The following is a 19,960-nucleotide window of genomic DNA, read 5'->3' as shown; positions in this document are numbered from 1 at the left end:
TATAAATATATATATTTATATACTTTATATAAATATATATATTTATATACTTTATATAAATATATATATTTATATACTTTATATAAATATATATATTTATATACTTTATATAAATATATATATTTATATACTTTAAATATATATATACTTTATATAAATATATATATACTTTATATAAATATATATATACTTTATATAAATATATATATACTTTATATAAATATATATACTTTATATAAATATATATATACTTTATATATATATACTTTATATAAATATATATATACTTTATATAAATATATATATTTATATACTTTATATAAATATATATATTTATATACTTATATTTATATCAAATATACTTTTTGATAGGGTTGGGCTTAAATCTATAATATGGTTGGGATTACATCTTGCCATTTCTTATCTAGTATTCCATCTGTTCTTCGTTTCATTCTTGCTCTTTTTCTGCCATATTTTGAATTGAGCACTTTAATGATTTTATTTTATGTCCACTATCAGCTTATTAGCTATATATCTTTGTTTTATTTTTTCAATTGTTGCTCTGCATTTTACAATATGCTTTGTTAGCTTATCATAGCTTACCTTCACATAATAGCATACCACTTTTTGCACAACACAAGACCCTTACAACAGTATACTTCTATTTCTTCCTTCCTATCATTTGTACTACTGTCATATATTTTGCTTTTACATAGGTTATTAACCTCACAATATTTTACTATTCTTTTTGTTATAAAGTGTCATTTATCTTTTAAAAAGGTCAAAAGTAAGGGAAAATAATCTTTAATATATTTATCTACATTTTTACCATTTCTGGGGCATATCCATTCCTTTCCGATGACACAGATTTCCAACTGACCTCATATTATTTCTGTCTATAAGACTTATTTTAAATAACATAGCTTGTGGTGCAGTTAAGCTGGTGATAAATTCTCTATTTTTGTTTTTAATGTGAAAAAATACATATTTTTTACTTGTTTTTAAAAGGGACTTAGTTGGGTATAGAATTATTGGTTGACAAGTTGTTTTGTTTTATTTCTTTACCCAGTTGACATGTCACTTCATTGTTTTTCTCTTTTCTTCTTTTTGTTTTTCTTACTAGCTTTCTGATGAAAAGTCTACTGCCATTATTAACTTTGTTCTTCTCTATATTTTTCTTTTTTCTTTGGGTATTTTCAAGATTTTTTCTTTATTTTTGTTTCTAAGCAGTTTGATTATGATATGCCTAGGTATATTCAGCCTGCTAGGGGTTCTTTGAGATTTTTGGAACTGTTGCTTGTTGACTTCAGTAAATTTTGGTGAATTCTTGGCCTGTAACTCTACATGAATTGTTGGGTTCTCACTATTCCCTGTTCTCATTCTGGGATGCCAAGTCTAGGTATTTTGTAGAGTTTGATAGTGTCCCACATTCCTGGATGTTTAATTCTGTTTTCTTCTCCTTTTTCCTATTTGTGTTTCGAGTTGAATTATTTCAAATGACTTATCTTCAAATTCATTGATTCTTTCCTCTTCTCTGTCTAGTTTACAGATAAGTGCATCAAAGGAATTATTTGTTTGTTAAGCATTTTCAATTTACTACTTTTTTATACTTCCCAGCCTTCTACTGAAATTCTGTTAATATTTTGTCTACATTTTTGCTGGATATTTAAAATATTAATCATAGTTATTTCAAAGACTGCTGAAAATTTTCAACATCTGGGATATCTCTATTTCCATTTCTACTGACTATTTTGTTTTCTTGCCAATGGGTCATTTTTTTTTTTTGTCTGACACACGCACCAGGAAAAAACAAAAACAGGAATGAAAGTAGATACGAATAAACATCAAACATTGTGTGTCAAGAAACAGTAGAGACTGAGATACTATTATTTGTACCCTGAAATTGATATATCTTTTCTTATCTAAGACTGTTAGTGTTAGTAGTTGAGTCAGTCTCACCAGTAATTGAAATGGATGAGAGTTTTGTAGCTGCTGTAGTTATCTCAGTGCGCTACCAACCTCAAATTTCTCCAGTGATGGACCACAGTTTCCTTGTGGTTAGTGTGACATGTGGAGTACTGAAGGTTTCATTTGGTGATTTGATGTTCCTGCTCCATCTTCAGCTTCTCTCAAGCCCTACTCATGACATAAAGTCTCTTTCTGAACTCTCGCCTCTTCCCAAGTGAAGGATTGCTGATGCTTGCTACTCTCTTCTGATATTTCTAGTATGTATATTGTTTATTTCTTATTGCATGTAGTAGAATACTTGAATAATAAAGATCCAACAAAAGTGGATTTTATAGCCACTGAATAATATGATTAGCTACTGGAATTTAAAGTAGATGCTGAATATTTAAAATATATAATTAAACCCAGTAGTATAAACTAGAGACAAAGCCTAAACTAAGATTCTTTGTTTAATGCCTGATATTTATTTCTTTAGAGTTAATATGCTCTATATCCAGAAATTACCTCATTAAAGATTATGATTTATTAAATTTACCAATAGGCATTTGCATGATAAAATCAATTCAGGTATTAGATTATTAAATCTAAGTCTAGAAAAAAACCCAGAATTTCACATTTGCTTCACATTGGAGGCTGAAATAACCTATCTTGGGCATTCTCTGTGAAAGAGAATATAATCCCCTGAAGTTTACACAAATTCCTTTATTATAGATAGTGGCACAAGAAAAATTCAAACTGGATTACTGCCAAATAGAAAGAAAATTAAGGATGGGTTTGTTTTTTTTTTACCCAAATGACTCTAATTTGCTTTTAGACATTTGATGTTTTAACAAACAAAATGTCCATTAAGTCAGGCCATCTGGGAAGTGATTCTGTGCTTGGGACATAAAGTCAAGGATTTTTCTGCCCTGCTATCTTTAACTGGACTATTTGTAATAATGAGGTTCAGATATTCAACATTAGACAAGCTAGTCCCAACAAATGACTTACTGAATATTTTGATAAAGGATCTTCCACATGCTTCTTACTGATACATGTTGGTTGACATTAAACCCCATTTCCTTCCTTCTTTCTTTCATTATTTTTCCTCATTTTCTTATTTGTTCTTCACTGTAATTTCTGCCAAGCCGCAGTTTTTACACTACAAAGGAGAGCACTATTTTTAACTTCAGTAACTCAAATACTACTTTCATTATATTTATCTTTTTAAACTATGACTTATATACCAAAATTTATTTTTAAATTAAATTTAAATAGATTTTTAATTTAGCCTTACCCTAAGCAATTATATATTCATCAAATTAGTGGTTCTCAAACTTTAGTACACATTAGAATCACCTGGAGGGATTGCTGGGCTTCACCTGCAAAGTTTCTGATTCAGTCTATCTGCGGTGGTGCTTGACGATTTGCATTTCTAAGCTCCCAGGTGATACTGTTACTGTTTGGGAACCACACTGTAAAAACTACACACTATTTTGTGGTTTTCTTGTGCTTATTACACACACACACACACACACCACTCACTTTGTAGTATACTAATGTATATTCAACATATAACTATTAAAAGTGAAAGGTTGCTTTGTGAACTACCAAAAAATATTCTCACCTATTGCCCTGTTTTTGAGGGAATTTTCCAGCAGACCTCACTCTATTCTCCTGATAAATCATTCTCTATTTAGTTATTTCTACTTCTTCCCTACTTTTTTCCTTTGATTATAAAGCTCTGAATGCCTGTAATGTTATGTATTAGTTTGTTTTCACACTGCTATAAAGAACTGCCCGAGGCTGGGTAATTTATAAAAGAAAGGGGTACAATTTACTCACAGTTCCACATAGCTGGAGAGGCCTCAGGAAACTTACAATCATGGCGGAAAGGGAAGCAGGTACGTATTAACATGGCAGCAGGCAGGAGAGAAGTGCAAGCAGGGGGAATGCCAGATGCTTATAAAACCATCAGATCTCGTGAGAACTCACTATCATGAGAACAGTAAGATGAAAACTGCCTCCATAATCCTATCATTTCCCACCAGGTTGCTCCCTCAACAACCGGGGATTACAATTCAAGATGAGATTCAGGTGGGGGCTACAAAGCCTAACCATATCATTTTATCTGCATGCAGATAAAATGTCTCTTGTCATACCCACACATACAGCATTAATATATAGGGGTTTGGGGTTGCTCATTAGTTGTTTCATAAATATACAGGGGTTTGGAGTTGCCCATTAGTTGTTAAAAAAAAAAAAAAAAAAAGGCTTTGTCTCAAGAAACCTAGAGAAAAGCTTAAAAGTATCCAATAGGAAGACCAGAGTTCATCATGCTATTTTGCACAGCCCTTCTTTCTCCACCTCTGCCTCAAAATCTAGCTGAATTACATCATTATTTTGAATCTCAAGACCGTAGTCTCTTCAACATATTACTTGCAAAGCACTATTTAAGTAATGGATTTGGAGAACAGCATTTGAGGCTGGTTGTTTATTAATATATGTTGGCAGTGAGGACTATAAGTGCAGATTACACAAACAATATGACGGGGGGATTACTGAGATATCATTCTTCTTTTCATTATTGTCTAATAAACATTATTACTAGTACTGTTCCAACACTTCAATAAAGCCAAGGTCTGCAAAATCAGAAAGGAGATGGAAAATTCAAGATATTTTCTAGAACCATGTCTAAAATAAAGGCACTCAGTATTATATTTTCACATACAATGTGGAAATGCTCACCCTGCTTACTTTCACCCTTAGGATTTTCCTCACGTTGCCTCACGTTGCCCTTCTCATCTAGAATGTCTTCTTTTCTCACCTCTATCAATTCAAACTTGACCTTTGCTTTCAGGCTCAGCTGGAACACCACTTCTTTAACACAGCCTTCATCAATCTTTTATTCCTTGGTACCCCTAAAGCAATTATAGAATGTATTTTAGCACTTGAATTCTGCTGTATATTTTCAACATTGTTTAATAAATATTACGTTTTCCTCAACCAAAGCAGGGTGTCCCTCACATCCCCTATAACTGCACTAAGTATATGCTAAGTGATTCATCTTTGTGTTTATATATTCTAGTGACTCCTAAAGAAATATCCAATTATATTGTTTTCCCAATTATTTAACTATATTTCTTATTTTATTCATGAATAGAAATAGTCTGAGCCAAAATTCTACTATTAATTCATTCTATGATCATAGATATGTTTTATATATGTATATTTTACTTATTGTCTTAATTTTTATTTAATTTACTATGGCCAGCATAATTTTATAGAAAATTTGTATTTTAAGTCAGTCTTTAAGATGAAGTCAATTTTTAGATTAGCTACCTAAATGAGTAAATAGGCTCTTAATAATTCTGACTCCTTCTAAAATCAAGAAAAATATCCCAAATTTTATATCCATAAGAAATTATAAAACATCATATAATTATACTGCTTTAGAAAAAAATACATAACATCAGGAAAAATACAGTTGTACCTATAAAACATGATATAACCAGTTTTTTTTGCATTTTTCTTTTGTCAACACGTCATTTTGGCATGATGTGGACAATGTTGATGTCTATACAGTGCCAAAATATTTACCATAACAGCCAACTGACATGTGGGGAAAAAAATCAACATAATTTCTATTGTACACTTGATGCTAAACAACTGATTCAATTTATTTTTTAACATAGAAACAACCATATTAATCAATATTTTGAAAACATCTATATTCTAGTCCCTCAAATTTAGCCTAACAAAAGATGGGGAGGAAGATGACATATACTTTGTCTCTGCAAAAAGGCACCTTGCCTCTTCATAGAAGCTACAGAGGACTCTCTGGCATAGGGAGACAGTTTTTACCACTGTCAGGTCCAGTGGTAGTCTGTTGAGGAGGAGGGGAAAATGCTTTATCGACCACAAAAAGAAATCGTCTCAAGAAGCTTCTACCTTTACAAATAAAAGCTCAACTGAAAACTGTTGTGATACTGAAAGCATGGTAAATTGATTCAGAGAAGGAAACAGAAAACTTTTTTTTTAATCAGAAAAGGACACCATTAAGCATTTTTCCTTTATTTAAAGCTACAGAAATAATATAAAACTAAGCAATCATACATTATATTCTGCTATATTCTAGTTATACCATAACTGTTTTCCTTGCATTTGATAATTCTGATTCGAACCATTTCCAATGAGGTGTAAAAACATTAAGGCATAGGCTGGGCGCAGTGGCTCACGCCTGTAATCCCAGCACTTTGGGAGGCCGAGGTGGGCGGATCACGAGGTCAGGAGATAGAGACCATCCTGGTCAACATGGTGAAACCCCGTCTCTACTAAAAATACAAAAATTAGCTGGACGTCGTGGCACCTGCCTGTAATCCCAGCTACTTGGGAGGCTGAGGCATGAGAATCGCTTGAACCAGGGGGTCAGAGGTTGCAGTGAGCCGAGATCGTGCCACTGAACTCCAGCTTGCCAACAAAGACTCCATCTCAAGACAAAATAAAATAAAATAAAATAATTAAGGTATAAACTCTAAAACCTATTTTCCAGAAAAGTAAAACCAGTATCTGATGCTAAAGGAAAATAAATTCTGAAGTCAGAAGACTTGAATTCAAGTCTCTGCTTCCTCATTACCCAGTTCTCCTTCATCATTAACTACTTAGGTCACCTTGGGCTAGCTGCTTTAATCACCTAAGCCTCAATTCTCCTGTCTATAAAATGAGATTATTGATACCAATTTTATCCTTCTATGATGAGGTCAAACGAAATAAAAGAAATATTTTTGTAAGCCATAGAAACAAAACTAAACAAGAAATTGGTAGCCCAGATCACCGACTTCTTTGTTGTTGTTATTCATATCCTCAAAGATTAAATGAATCACAGGGCTGCCATGTGCTTTCACATATTTGGTATAGCTACAACTCAGTGTCCCCTAAAATATGAATGTTTGGAATCCCACCTTTTTGCAAATGTTTAGTGTCATGTTGGATAAAGCACCTGCATGATTAAGTATGTATTTTCTTTTGAATGTTACTGATGTGTAGGCAGAATCTAAGTACATGTATTTGCATTATGGTGAAGTAAAAGAAAGGTTTAAAAATGCACAAGGAATGAAGGGTGCTAAGCAAAGATGGCAGTCACATTAATAACTAAACAAACAAACCTACTCCAGTGTAATTCAGCAAGTAATGGTGGACAAGAGTGTCAAATTCATAGAATCTTAAGTGCCGAAAGGAAGCTTAGAAATGAAATCCTTCACCTCCCATCTCATGAGAGAATCCCTCCTGCAATTTCTATGACCAGCCAGATCATTTTCATTACATCCCTACATTCAAGCATTTTCTTCTGCACTCTTTGTTTTGGCTGGCCTCACAGCCATTCCTTAAACTGCATGACAAGTTTTTCTAGGTTCCTTCTGATTTTTTTCTTGGAGGAGATATCAAAGAATCTTTTAGGGAAGGAAGAAAGGAATAGATGGTATGAAATAAACCTCTTCTGCCTGCTATTTAGATTACTTTTCTCATATTAAATATTTTCTAAAGTTATCTCAATCTAAGGTAGATGTACACAATCCCAAATCAAATAAATTTATGCTTGTGAACATATGTGTATCTTCATAATAATTTTTAATTAAATAGAGATTTTTAGTTGATATTGTGATAGTTTTACTATATTAGGTATTTTCAAACTGTTTAGGATTCTGATAGGTATTCGTAAGTACAGCTGGATTTGTTTTATACATAAAATTAACACACGTAATGTATTAACATATGTTGAGAAAATAATTTATAAAAATAAGTATTTCCAATTTTAAGTTATTATTATTCTTTGTATGCTGTAACATCACTGTTCTTCCTCTTGTTCTATTGCCTTTTACTCAAGTGTAATCAAGGCCTTCACTGGAAAGATAAAACTGTAAATGTTTCTATCTACAGGTAGGGAATTTAACACATTTGCTTTGTCAGGAACTGGACAAAGAACAAGAAAAGCTGAACAAAGGAAAACTGTTTTAATGCATATGCTCCAGGCCTCAGAAGACTTTGAAATAAAGTAGCACTTCCTTTTTACTTTTTTTGTTACGAATGTACTTTTGTACAGGCACTCTTTTATGAGGTTTCCTTCTCCCAGTACCTCTGGGAATCCTGATACCATTTGCTACATGCTCTCAAATTATATTTTGGAACTCACCGGTCACTTGGAATACCCCACATCTATTGCTGGACCATACCCCCCAATTCTGAGTTGAGCTTCATTTCATGTATGTCTCAGGGTGCGGGTGGTTCTCCCCTATAGAAGCTTTACTGCAAGTGTAATGGTAAGCTCATCCCTCAATTCTCTAAAGCACAACTGCGCTGTGTAATGCTTAATAAGACTTCACTAAAAGAAACCAGGGACGGGAACTGTATCACACAGAAAACTTGAAATTGGTTGTGGTTGCGTTTAGAATCCAAAGTCCCAAGCCACATGACAGTCATCTCCTGACACCTTTTCCTGTTTAGATCTTGATCTGCCTCACTGTGGTGAAAATCAACCTTCCTGCCATTCCTTGTCTCCTCCATTTTATAGAGTCCAGCTTACCTTCTGGCAAAGAAGCAAGGAGAGCTTCCTAAGTACAGTATACATCTTCTCCTGCAGTCTAGACACCAACTCCCTGAGGTCAGAAAGAAAAGAAACAGCTTTTCCTTCCTTCTGACTCCCCCAGGAGTCCCCAATCTCTTGACTGATTTCCAATCAATCTCTTGATTGACCTCTCCCCAGCTTGCTTCATGCGGATCATGCATTCTTCTTAGGGAGAACTCCACCCCCTACCCACAGGCATTGGTCTCACCCTAGGCTCCTTTCAGGACAATCCCAAAATACAAAATTACCTGTGTTTTTCCCACAGTGTAGCATGTTAAGCATTGGAAGGCTTCCATGTTGTCAAGGAACCAAGATAGGCAACAAAGCTTCATTTCTGTTTTCAGAATTTTATGAGTAAATGCTTGCATAGAAAAACTCACAAACATAGACATTCCCTAAGCACAAATTAAGAAACAGTAATGCTAACAAAGGCAATCTTAATCAAAACAAAATGACCAAGGACAGCATTTATTATCTCCATCTCAAGTGTCTGCACGTGGGTTACTTTCTGGAGTTTAACACTTTCTCAAGAAGAAAATGTAGGTGCTTTTCTCTAAGTCTGAATAAAAGCCCACAAACGCAGACATTCCCAGAGTACAGTGGGGGATCACCACAAAGAGGAGAGAGAAGAGAAAATTCCACCCTAGATATCAGAAATGAAGTTCCAGTAAATTTTTAAATGGCAGATTCTCCAGTTTTAACAGCAACACGGCAAATATAATAATTACTATATCTGCTATACTAATATCAAACATCAATAGAATACTTTGTTTCCATTATTCTTTTTATTACTACTACTACTATCAGAAATACTTGGGATACTAGTATCTATAGAAGACTATCCCTGAACATGAATTTTTAATTATAATTTAGTAAAAATGTATCTTATTAGAATATTCTTACAGTAGTATGAATATGTTTCTATGTAAATATATTATAATGTTTACTCTGGGTTCATAAAAATGTAAGACAGTTGAATATTTATCACTTGTTCATAATTTTACTAATTTCTTAAAATCATTTGCTAAATTTAAACCTTTAAAAATACTGGATTTTTATTATACCAAGCTTACAAGTAGTCATCATCTCTATTTTATAATAATGTTCTAGGCTGGGTGCAGTGGCTCATGCCTGTAATCTCAGCACTTTCGGAGGCTACAGCAAGTGAATCAACTTGAGGTCAGGAGTTCAAGACCAGCCTGGCCAATATGGTGAAACTCCATCTCTACTAAAAATACAAGAAATTAGCTGTGGTGTTGCATCCCTGTAATCCCAGCTACTCGGGAGGCTGAGGCAGGAGAATCCCCTGAACCCAGGAGGCAGAGTTTGCAGTGAGCCGAGATAATGCCACTGCACTCCAGCCTGGGTAACAGAGCAAGATTCTGTCTCAAAAATAAATAAATAAAATAAAATAATGTTCTATATCCATATTTTAAAGTATAAGCATATTTTCAAAATATTTTGTCCTTTGAGGTAGGCAGAATTCTAAAATAACTCACAATGAGTAAAACCCTTGTATAATAACCTCCTTTAAATATGGACAGAACCTAGAACTTGCTTCTAAGTTCCATATTCTAAAAACATGGAAAAGGTGTTAGAATAGTCACTACTTTGATTAGCTTACATTTTATGACAAGAATACAATGGCTTTTCAGATGTAATTAAGGTCTATAATCAGTTTTCTGTAAGTTAATTAAAGAGATGTTTACTTGGTGAGCCTAACCTAAACCAGCTCATCTAGTAAAAATCCCATCGAAAAGAGGGTCTAGAGGTAAGGAACTCTCTTTCCCACAGGCTTTGAAAAAGTAAGCTACCACAGATTCTACTGCTCTGAGAAAATTAATACTGCCAACATGAGTTTGGAAGAGGTCATTGAGCCTCAGATGAGACACTAGCCGCAGCTGATACCTTGATTACAGCTTTGTGAGATCCTGAGCAAAGGACCAAGCTATAGCAGCCATTCTCAGACTCCTGACCCATGGAAACTGTGAAATAATTAATGTGTGTTGCTTAAGCCACTATGATTGTAGTAATTTGTCATGCAGCAATTAAAAAACACTACTACATCAATAATAAACAAATATTTACTGAGCACCTACTATGTGCCAGTAGCTGTTCTAATATTTGGGATACAACGTTGAAAAGAACAGGGAAAGTCTCTGCCTTCAGGAAGTTTCTATTATGTGTTGAGGAAGAAGATCATCGCTATTGTCAATCTAATACAATCACTTTTTTCTTTTCTCTGAGTGATATCCGTTATGTGTACTTTTCCAGTTTCATTAGGTTAACACTAGCTGCTGTCAGCAGATGAATACCCAAACACTGGTGACTTAATAATAAAGCATATTTCTTTACACAACAATTCAGTGAGAATGTTTGCCACATAACATTCCACGTGATGACTCAGGGTGTAGCGCTGCCAGCACCTAAAGGTTCCATGACTTTTGCTTCCAACCGAGGAAAAGGAAAAGCAAAAATAGAGAAGGCACATCTGCTTCTTAATCAACTTGGCTTGGGAGTGGAACACCCCTATTCATATTCCATTTACAGGAGCTAATCTCATGGTGGGAATTGCAGTGGCTGAGCAGCAGCATCTTAGCAGATACTGTGCTTTATGAAAGGTGGGTGGGGGTGTAGATATTTACTAGACATCCACCTGTGTCTGCTGCAATCCTGAAGAGCTGGACATTTGCCTCAGGTAGACACGACCATATTATAGTCATTGAATCAATGAATGAGTATATTTATGTAAATGTTCACATACTGGGGGGACATATTATGTCAACTGAACCTATAGAGACTATAGTGAATATCAATTGTTTTGGTTAGTGCAACAGCCCTTCCCACTTCTGGTAACACACTGTTTTCACTTTGGTTATAGCCACAAAACCCACTGCCTACCACCAACTTGAAAACACATTGACCAGGCCTAGTCATTCAGAGTGGACTGGACCATTCTTCCAACAGCAGCAATAGTCTCATGAACCAATCGGAGTCAATTAGTGTTCTCCATGGGGTTTAACACCTTGAAGGATGTAAACAGAGGGCTTCCAGCAGTCATAATACCTTTCATAAGAACAAGAAGGCCTCGTTCGTTAGAAAGGAAGCCTCAGAGACCATAGGAAAAGACCTAGCTCAATGTTACCTTATTTTATTTTCTCATCTTCATCTATCACACTCATTCTTACTTATAATTTCCCCTGTCAGATTCCTAAAGAATGGGCAGCAAGAAGAGAAAGGAGCTAATTAACAATGAGGAAAGTGTATGAACAATGGAGCAAGTATGTGACAGAAGACATTGGCATGGCTGGGTGACAGGGAGGACCAAGGGAGGGAAGGCACAATTGCTCAAAAAAAAGTAGCTAAATTAGTAAATGTCTTTAAAGCTGGACTTTAAGATTTTTGGCAAAAGTAGTAATGTGGACTCCTAAAACAAACAAGAATCATAAAACTTTTGAGTTAAAATGTCACATAGAGATCATTTTATCACCCAAATGTCCATCAATAAATGAGTGGATAAAGAAACTGTGGTATATATGTAGCTATATAGCTATGGTGTATATATATGTGTGTGTGTGTGTGTGTGCGTGTGTGTGTATACACACACACATATGTATGTATATATAATTTTATATATATATAATTTTATGTATATATAATTTTATATATATATAATTTTATATATATAATTTTATGTATATATAATTTTATATATATATAATTTTATATATATATAATGCAATACTACTCAGCCATAAAAAGGAATGAATTCACAGCATTCACGGCAACCTGGATGGGATTAGAGACTATTATTCTAAGTGAAGTAACTCGGGAATGGACAACCAAATATCATATGTTCTCACTCATAGGTGGGAGCTAAGCTAAAAGGATACAAAAGCATAAGAATGATACAATGGACTTTGAAGACTTGGAGGGTGGAAATGGTGAGAAGGGGATGAGGGATAAAAGGCTACAAATCGGGTTCACTGTATACTGCTTGGGTGATGGGTGCACCAAGATGTTACAAATCACCACTCAAAAACCTACTCATGTAACCAACTACCACCTGTTCCCCCAAAACCTATGGAAATTAAAACTTTTTAAAAATGAAATTAAAAAAGAGTTCATTTTGTTAAACACCTTTATTCTCTGGAAAATTAATTCCAAGTTCAGAGGTCAACACTGGGTAGCTGGAGGGTAACCTGGCACCCTTGTGGGAAAATGAAAAAGCAAAAAATGGAGTAGTGATCTTTTTTCTAGTTAATAAGTGTGATGAATGGGTTGTCACGCACATGTATGAGTTGTGCCTTCCTCAAACCTTGTTACGACATCGGTACATTACCTATCTGGCATGAAAAAAAACAAAAAGGAATAGTTCAGGTGATGTCAGAGTGGGCTTGGAAAGCAGCCCTGAAGAAAAGGAGGTGGCTATGAAAAGCATTCCATATGGAGTACTGACGTGAGGGAAAGCCACATGCACTGAGATTTCAGGTGAGGAAATGGAAGGAGGTGATACCACTAACTAAAACAGAGACTTGAGTGAGGGTGCCAGTTCTAGGGAAATATCATACATTCTATTTTAGATGTATACATTTAGAGTATGTTGAGTTTCTGAATATAGCATATCACACAGGATAACTTTCATATCATATATCACCCAGGAGAACAAGTTATAGAGGATATATTCTGGGCTAAGAATTATAATAAGTGATTTACAGATATCATCAAATTTAATCCTCACAACAGCCCTTGGAGGGCTTAACAGGCTGGTTTGGCAGCTTTGCCTTAAGACACAACTACCAAGGGCCAGGTCTGGGAGTAAAGCCAAGGTTCAGGTAACTACCAAGCTCATTCTCTCAACAATGATGTCTCCCATCATTCTGCCTTCCTGAAGATATTGTGGAGGCGTAACAAACATGATTCAGCGGGTAACTTCATATGAGGCCTAAAGAAAGCAGAAGAGTCAAATACTTCCAAAGTAGGGGTAGACATATGAATTTTTAAATCACTCATACAGAAGTGGTCATGGATGGTTTGAAAAAGACATTGATCATTTCTCATGTTGCAACAATGTGGTGGAAAAGAGTATGAGGCAAAAACAAGGTCCTGAGCACCCATATCCATAATTAGATTCTACACAGACAAAAGGGGCTAATCAGGCAGAACAAGGAAACTCAGAAATAGAGGATTCACACATAGCAGGTTTTAAAATATACTGTATCTTAGAAACACAAATTTAAAGAAGATGTATTTGATGACTCAGGTCAAATGCAACAGAAAGATCAAGCTAAAATGGTGAAAAAAATAATTTGGTCATTACTATGCCGTGGTGTCTACGGAGGAGGCAGTTCTACTAGTAACATGGAGCCAGTTTGTGATGGCTAAATAGAAAGAGAATGGAAACAAGGACACTGGGTCTAACCCTGCATTTCACGTGGATTTTTTCTACCTACTTCTGTATCATCTAATAACTGCATACAATATGTATGTCTACATTTGACACTCTCATCAAAATATTCACTTCATTTAGCGTCTGATTTCTTGCGAGGTTCCGCTTGCTATTCTTAGGTCATGTTAGTCCACAGGCATCTGCATGCTCTAAAAAGGCCAGACATTGCTGTCTATGTTCTAAATCACAGCGACTTAGGCAGAAATCCATTACCAGGGAAAACAGTGGGAAAGAGCTGTGTAGCGATAAAGGAAAGAGGACAGAGTCAATAGTTTTTTAAAGGAATTCCTTCCTTTCCTCACTGTTACCTGTCTGGCCACAAATCACTCACAGTCAGACTGAACTGAGCTTACATGATCTGGCTTTCTGGCAGAGTCCAGATTTGTGCCCCTTCTCAAAGGGGGAATAACTGGGCCAGCTGCAGAAGCAGCTCTCCTGAATTTCAACATGGAATTTTTATGCAGTTCTGCTCGCTCCTCTTTGGTGTTATAAAACAGTCAAGCAAGATGAATATGGCTGGTAATTTATACTAGGAACTTGCATTGAATTATACTTGGATGACTTATTAAATGAAGGATATTATCAATATTACATCTGTCATAAATGAAAAACTCCACGTTTGAATAGATCTGATCCATTCATTGTTTTATGGGCACACTGGCCTCCAGAGAGAGTCACAAATCCAAACGATGTCCCTGAGTGATGGATTTTATGTTCTCTTCCTCAGGCATTGCTAAAAGACATGTGAAATCCTTATGTAAAGTGAGGGTTCCCCTTTGGCCAAGGATCAAAAGAGACTTTCATAGAAAAGTTTCATAAGACTACCTGGAAATGTTCCTATCCAGCTGCAAAGAGCATGAAAGACAAGGTGGTAAATGGCAGCTAGATAAATGTGACTTCATATAAACAAAAGTACATGAAGCCTCTTTTTTCCTTACTAGTCCATATAAAATTGTTTGCTAAAAGAACCTGGATTTGGAAGTCTAGGCTTCCTCCACTCAGTGAATATCGGTTAACTCATCCATTGTGCTTTGAAACAAAGCCCAGGAAATTAAAAACTGCAACAGTTTCCTCATTTCCTTAGCCAAATTCCCTATTACATATTATATTTCTCTTTGATTTGTCATGCTTAATCTCTCTTTGGTGAACTATAATATCTTCCATACAAAACACAATCCACTATGTTCAAACTCAAGTCTAAAATAAAAAATGGATGACTATCATTATTCTAAGGGCTTTACACATCCTCTTTTATTTAATCCAGAGAACTTCTATGAAGTAGGTTATATTATTATACTAATTTTTAGATAAGAAGTTGAGTAGCAGAAAAAGATTTTTTAACTACCTAATGTAAATGCTTCAGAACTCTAGAACCCTCACTCTTAAATATTATATGTAATTCACCATAAAAGCACTCATACAAGAACATTTCCCAGAGTGCATGTGCATTATGCTACTGATTGAAATGGCTCATCAAGTGCCCAGTGCAACCCATGGAAAGGGAATCTCGCCAAGGCATATTTTTTTGTGAAATTTCACAAGAGGGGTAAGGAGGAGTAACTAAAATTTCAGAGAAAATAAACATCACCTTACAAAGGAATGGAGAGGCATATGACATATTGCATTTTAACAGCAAGTTTCAATGCTAGAAGCTCATACAGAATATTCTCAGATTTTGGAGAGGAAGTAAATTTTAACCTAGAATTATATGCCTAGCCAGACCATTGATCAGCAGACAGCAGGATTAAAAGCATTTACAGACAGGGCGCAGTGGCTCATGCCTGTAATTCTAGCACTTTGGGAGGCCGAGGCGGATCACCTGAGGTCAGGAATTCGAGACCAGCCTGGCCAACATGGAGAAACCCTGTCTCTACTAAAACTACAAAAAAAAAAAAAAAAAAAAAAATTAGCTGGCTGTGGTGGTGCATGCCTGTAATTCCAGCTACTTGGGAGGCTGAGGCAGGATAATTGCTTGAACCCGGGAGCCAGAGGTAGCAGTGAGCCGAGATTGTGGCACTGCACTCCAGCCTGGGCGACAGAGTGAGACTCCCTCTCTCTCTCACACACACACACACACACAGACAAAAAGCATTTACAGACAAGCACTGTCTCTGATATTTTACCTATGTATTCTTTCTTAGGAAGCTACTTGAGGGTAAACTGCAACAACGTTTTGTTGTTAATGATTAAACCCAGAGAGAGGAAGGCACAGGATTAAGGAAATAATAACTGCAACAACTGAGAGCACCAACAGGGCATTCTTGGATGATATTGCAGGGATGTCCTTGCCACAGGCCTGGGGAACACTCAGCCAGGACTTGGAGCAAGGATAACAAAGAGCTTCGGAAGGAAGTTCACTAAGGAGAACAGCAACTCATTAGAATATTTTAAAATGAAGCCATATTTGTAAAGAAACAAATTAGCTGTGGTGTTGCATGCCTGTAATCCCAGCTACTCGGGAGGCTGAGGCAGGAGAATGGCGTGAACCCAGGAGGCGGAGCTTGCGGTGAGCCGAGATAGCACCACTGCACTCCAGCCTGGGCGACAGAGCGAGACTCCGTCTCAAAAAAAAAAAAAAAAGAAAGAAAGAAATACAACAAGAACGTCTCTTAACTGGCAATTACAGCTGTTTCAAAATTACTTTTGGATTCCTTCCCCAGTGCACTCATCATCAAATCATTCATTCCTCTTTCTGAAACACCCCTTCTTTTCTGTTCTCCGAGCCATTGGCTTAAAATATCTCCTTTTACTTTTGTTTCTTTACAAATATGCCTTCATTTTACTCTGATTTTCTGACTAGGCCACCTTCAAAGTATCTTTCTTGTAATCACCTTTTTTTCTGGCTGAGAAGGGTCCTCCTTGTGGGTACTGCACGGAGGAGGAGGAAAGACCTCCTTCCTGCACCCATCTCCACCTTTGGGAGGTCACCTCCAGCCCCACCAGCCAGAGGAGAAAGAGTCTAGATTCCTAAAAAGGATCAGCCAAACTGGCCCAGATATAGAGAAACTCTTTCTGGTAGTTTCTAAGTCTATGTTGTGTATTTTTGGAGGGACTTGGAGAGAGAGAGGAATGGGGAGAGACAGCTTTAACAAAGGAACCAACATTAAAACTTAAGAGTAGGAGTTAGGCCAAGTGAGAAGTAGGGAACAATTTTCAGGCTGAGGGAACAGGTTGGCAAGAAATGAGGAGACCATATCACATTCCAGAAACTGATAAAAAGTTCTGTGTGATTAGATTGGGAAAGATCTCAATTCATGTGTGAAAAACACACCGAAAAGGAGAAGAGCAATTCAGAAAATCTTTGCTGGAGGAACGGACGTTCCAAACCCGAAGTATTCATTCCATGTGAAATAGTTCTGAATCCATGCCCAAATATTTAGATGTTCCAATATAAAACAAAATAAGAAAACAGAACAAAAACACATGAACAGAGAAACAAGAATATATGTAGAAATCCACAAAGCAAAAAAAATGGTGGAAAGCAAATGTGATCACACTGAGTAAGGACAATTTCCATTGTGTTCAAACATGATAAAAATTAGCTGTAGATTTGGAAGACTGAAATCACATTTAGAGCTTTTATAAATTCATTTCGTATTGTAAAAGTTATGACTGTTGTATATTCATATTTGAAACCAATCATGGTAGAATTGGTGACCCACAGGGTACCCAGGGCTGTGGCTTCAGGTAATATTCAGTGGAGAGAGTGTATACTGGGGTCATGTCAGAAAATGGATGGCCCCTTCACAATCACGGTCCATAAAACAATGGCTGGGCCGATACATAGAGACCCAAAGTGAGGTTCACTATGCTAGGGCAGATAATTTGAGTTACAGTCAAAATAATAAAATCTTAAAAATCGTTCAAAGAAAATTATAACTGCCTTCTGAAATTTGAAGAATGAGAGCCAGGAAACAAAATATGGATTAATTTGGGACATTGTCCTATCTTCACCAGTATTGCATCAAATGAACTGTGTTTCTTAGTTGAGTGGTGTGTGAGCGTGTTAGTTTTTCACATGGAAGTTGCATTGCTGGTAATATTTTTCTTATGAATCATGTACCGTATATTTTGGCTGCCTTTGTACTCTGCTACTCTTCTATAATCATGAGATGTGAGATTAAACTTATCAGAGAAGTGCGACAGCCACCACTGTTGACAAGGTAGGCTCAAACACTTTACAGGAGGTCCTATACCCTCCAGAAGGAGACACAATGGACTTCAATTAATATCAAAGTCACAGTCATAGAGAGTGTAGCTTTTAGTAAGAATAAGTGACAGAGACCTAGAGAAAAGAAGGCCAGGAGGAGGCAGTTTAGAGTTTGAGTAGCATCAGAAGCTTTTGAGAAGCACCTACAGGGAATGGATTTTACTGTGCTGGAGGTTTTGGGACAAACATTAGTATGAAAAATAAAACGTGCGTCCAATCTCGGCATTTATTCCTCGAAAATGTAAGTACTTGATAATTCAGTGACTTGAGGCCTCAGGCAATTTTCCTTCCCTTAGGAACATAATTAACAATTGTTATCACTGAAATAAAATGACTACTAAATGCTTTTACGGTACTCACGAGATAACTATATACAAAGGCTCTAGGATAGAGTGTCTCCCTTTGAAATAATGACAGAACGAAAAATAAAGCAGACTAAAGAGCAGTTATATCTTAAAAAGAAAAAAGAGAAGACACACAAACACCAGTTCTACTACTTTTTTCTTATTTCAAGTATATGATAAATTACTTCTACAAAATTAAAGAAGTACAGATTAGCAAAACAGTACATAGGGTTTCTAAAACACAGATTTGAATCATACAACAATTAGCTTTATAATGTGATTTTTCATTTAAAGCATACCATAAATATACTGATTTTATTAACTAATCTTACACAAAATAATTTTTTACAATAGCATACTACTCCGTTCTATGTGCATCCCATAATTAATATTACCAGTATCTAGAGTAGAAAATTTGGCTTCCTCTTGCTTCCTGCTCCTCTTTATGTATTCTTTTTATAACTAAGCCAGAAGACTTCTGATATTTTCTATCAGTTTTTGAAACTACCAAAGATTTAAAGGAGAACTCTAATCTGTGTATATCAACTATGCCAAACTTTAAAATAAAAACCATCCTCTCTGGCCGGGCGCCTGCAATCCCAGCACTTTGGGAGGCCGTGGCGGGTGGATCACGAGGTCAGCAGTTCCAGACCAGCCTGACCAGTGTGGTGAAACCCTGTCTCTACTAAAAATACAAAAACTAGCTGGGCATGGTGGTGCGTGCCTGTGGCCCCAGCTACTTGGGAAGCTGAAGCAAGAGAATCATTTGAACCTGGGAGGCAGAGGTTGCAGTGAGCTGAGCTCACACCACTGTACTCCAGCCTGAGGGACAGAGAGAGACTGTCTCAAAAACAACAACAACAACATCAACAAAGTCCTCTCCTTAGCCAAAAATTAAAACACTTTTTACTTTCTGAAAAGAAAAATTGTCATTTCTTTTGATTAAAATGTTAATCAATCTATGCAATTATCCAGAAGAGATGCAAGTTCAGTGAGATGACCAATAATTCTATTCTATAAAACATTCTATATTAAGGCCTATTAGGCATCTACAAAGGACAAGAAACCTCAACATACTGTCTTTGCTCACAGTTTGTTTCTCTAATGAAACATTCATATTTATGTTATTGAAATAAATAGATTACTAGGGTAGAGAACATAAAGTCATGTGTTTCCAATCTCAATCTGAGATGGAAGGTTTAAGCCTAAGAATTTATTAGAAAAACCTCTAAAAAGAATGATATCCTCATTTCTGCTTGAATAAAACATTATTTTGAAATAAATATCTTAGATGTGCAAACGTATATGTATGTGCCTTGTAATCTATCTATTTAAAGTATGTCCTTCATTGAGTGGTTTATTCTAATGTTAGGTGAACTGTCATGAGT

The 19,960-nt window shown here is 35.9% G+C and overlaps 2 long non-coding RNA genes and 1 other non-coding gene across 3 annotated transcripts in view; 2 read left to right on the top strand and 1 right to left on the bottom strand.

Moving 5' to 3' along the window:
• LOC129523975 (uncharacterized) overlaps positions 1-19,960 on the bottom strand; it is a 51,810-nt gene that overhangs the window by 16,193 nt on the left and 15,657 nt on the right. Inside the window, exon 4 of the long non-coding RNA XR_008667611.2 lies at positions 4,696-4,868. This is a non-coding gene — a long non-coding RNA (uncharacterized lncRNA). The remainder of the gene's footprint in view (positions 1-4,695; positions 4,869-19,960) is intronic.
• Positions 11,039-11,960, top strand: LOC129523976 (uncharacterized). The gene is made up of 2 exons (XR_008667613.2): positions 11,039-11,267; positions 11,777-11,960. It is a non-coding gene; the product is annotated as an uncharacterized lncRNA (long non-coding RNA).
• On the top strand, positions 12,817-12,921 carry LOC115935721 (small nucleolar RNA U13). Its single transcript, XR_004071338.2, has one exon. It is a non-coding gene; the product is annotated as a small nucleolar RNA U13 (small nucleolar RNA).

Source organism: Gorilla gorilla, chromosome 7 (genome assembly GCF_029281585.2).
Source record: "Gorilla gorilla gorilla isolate KB3781 chromosome 7, NHGRI_mGorGor1-v2.1_pri, whole genome shotgun sequence".
Taxonomy (NCBI): Eukaryota; Metazoa; Chordata; class Mammalia; order Primates; family Hominidae; genus Gorilla; species Gorilla gorilla.
The sequence above is the reverse complement of the archived record's forward strand: the minus strand, read 5'-3'. Positions and strand labels throughout refer to the sequence as shown.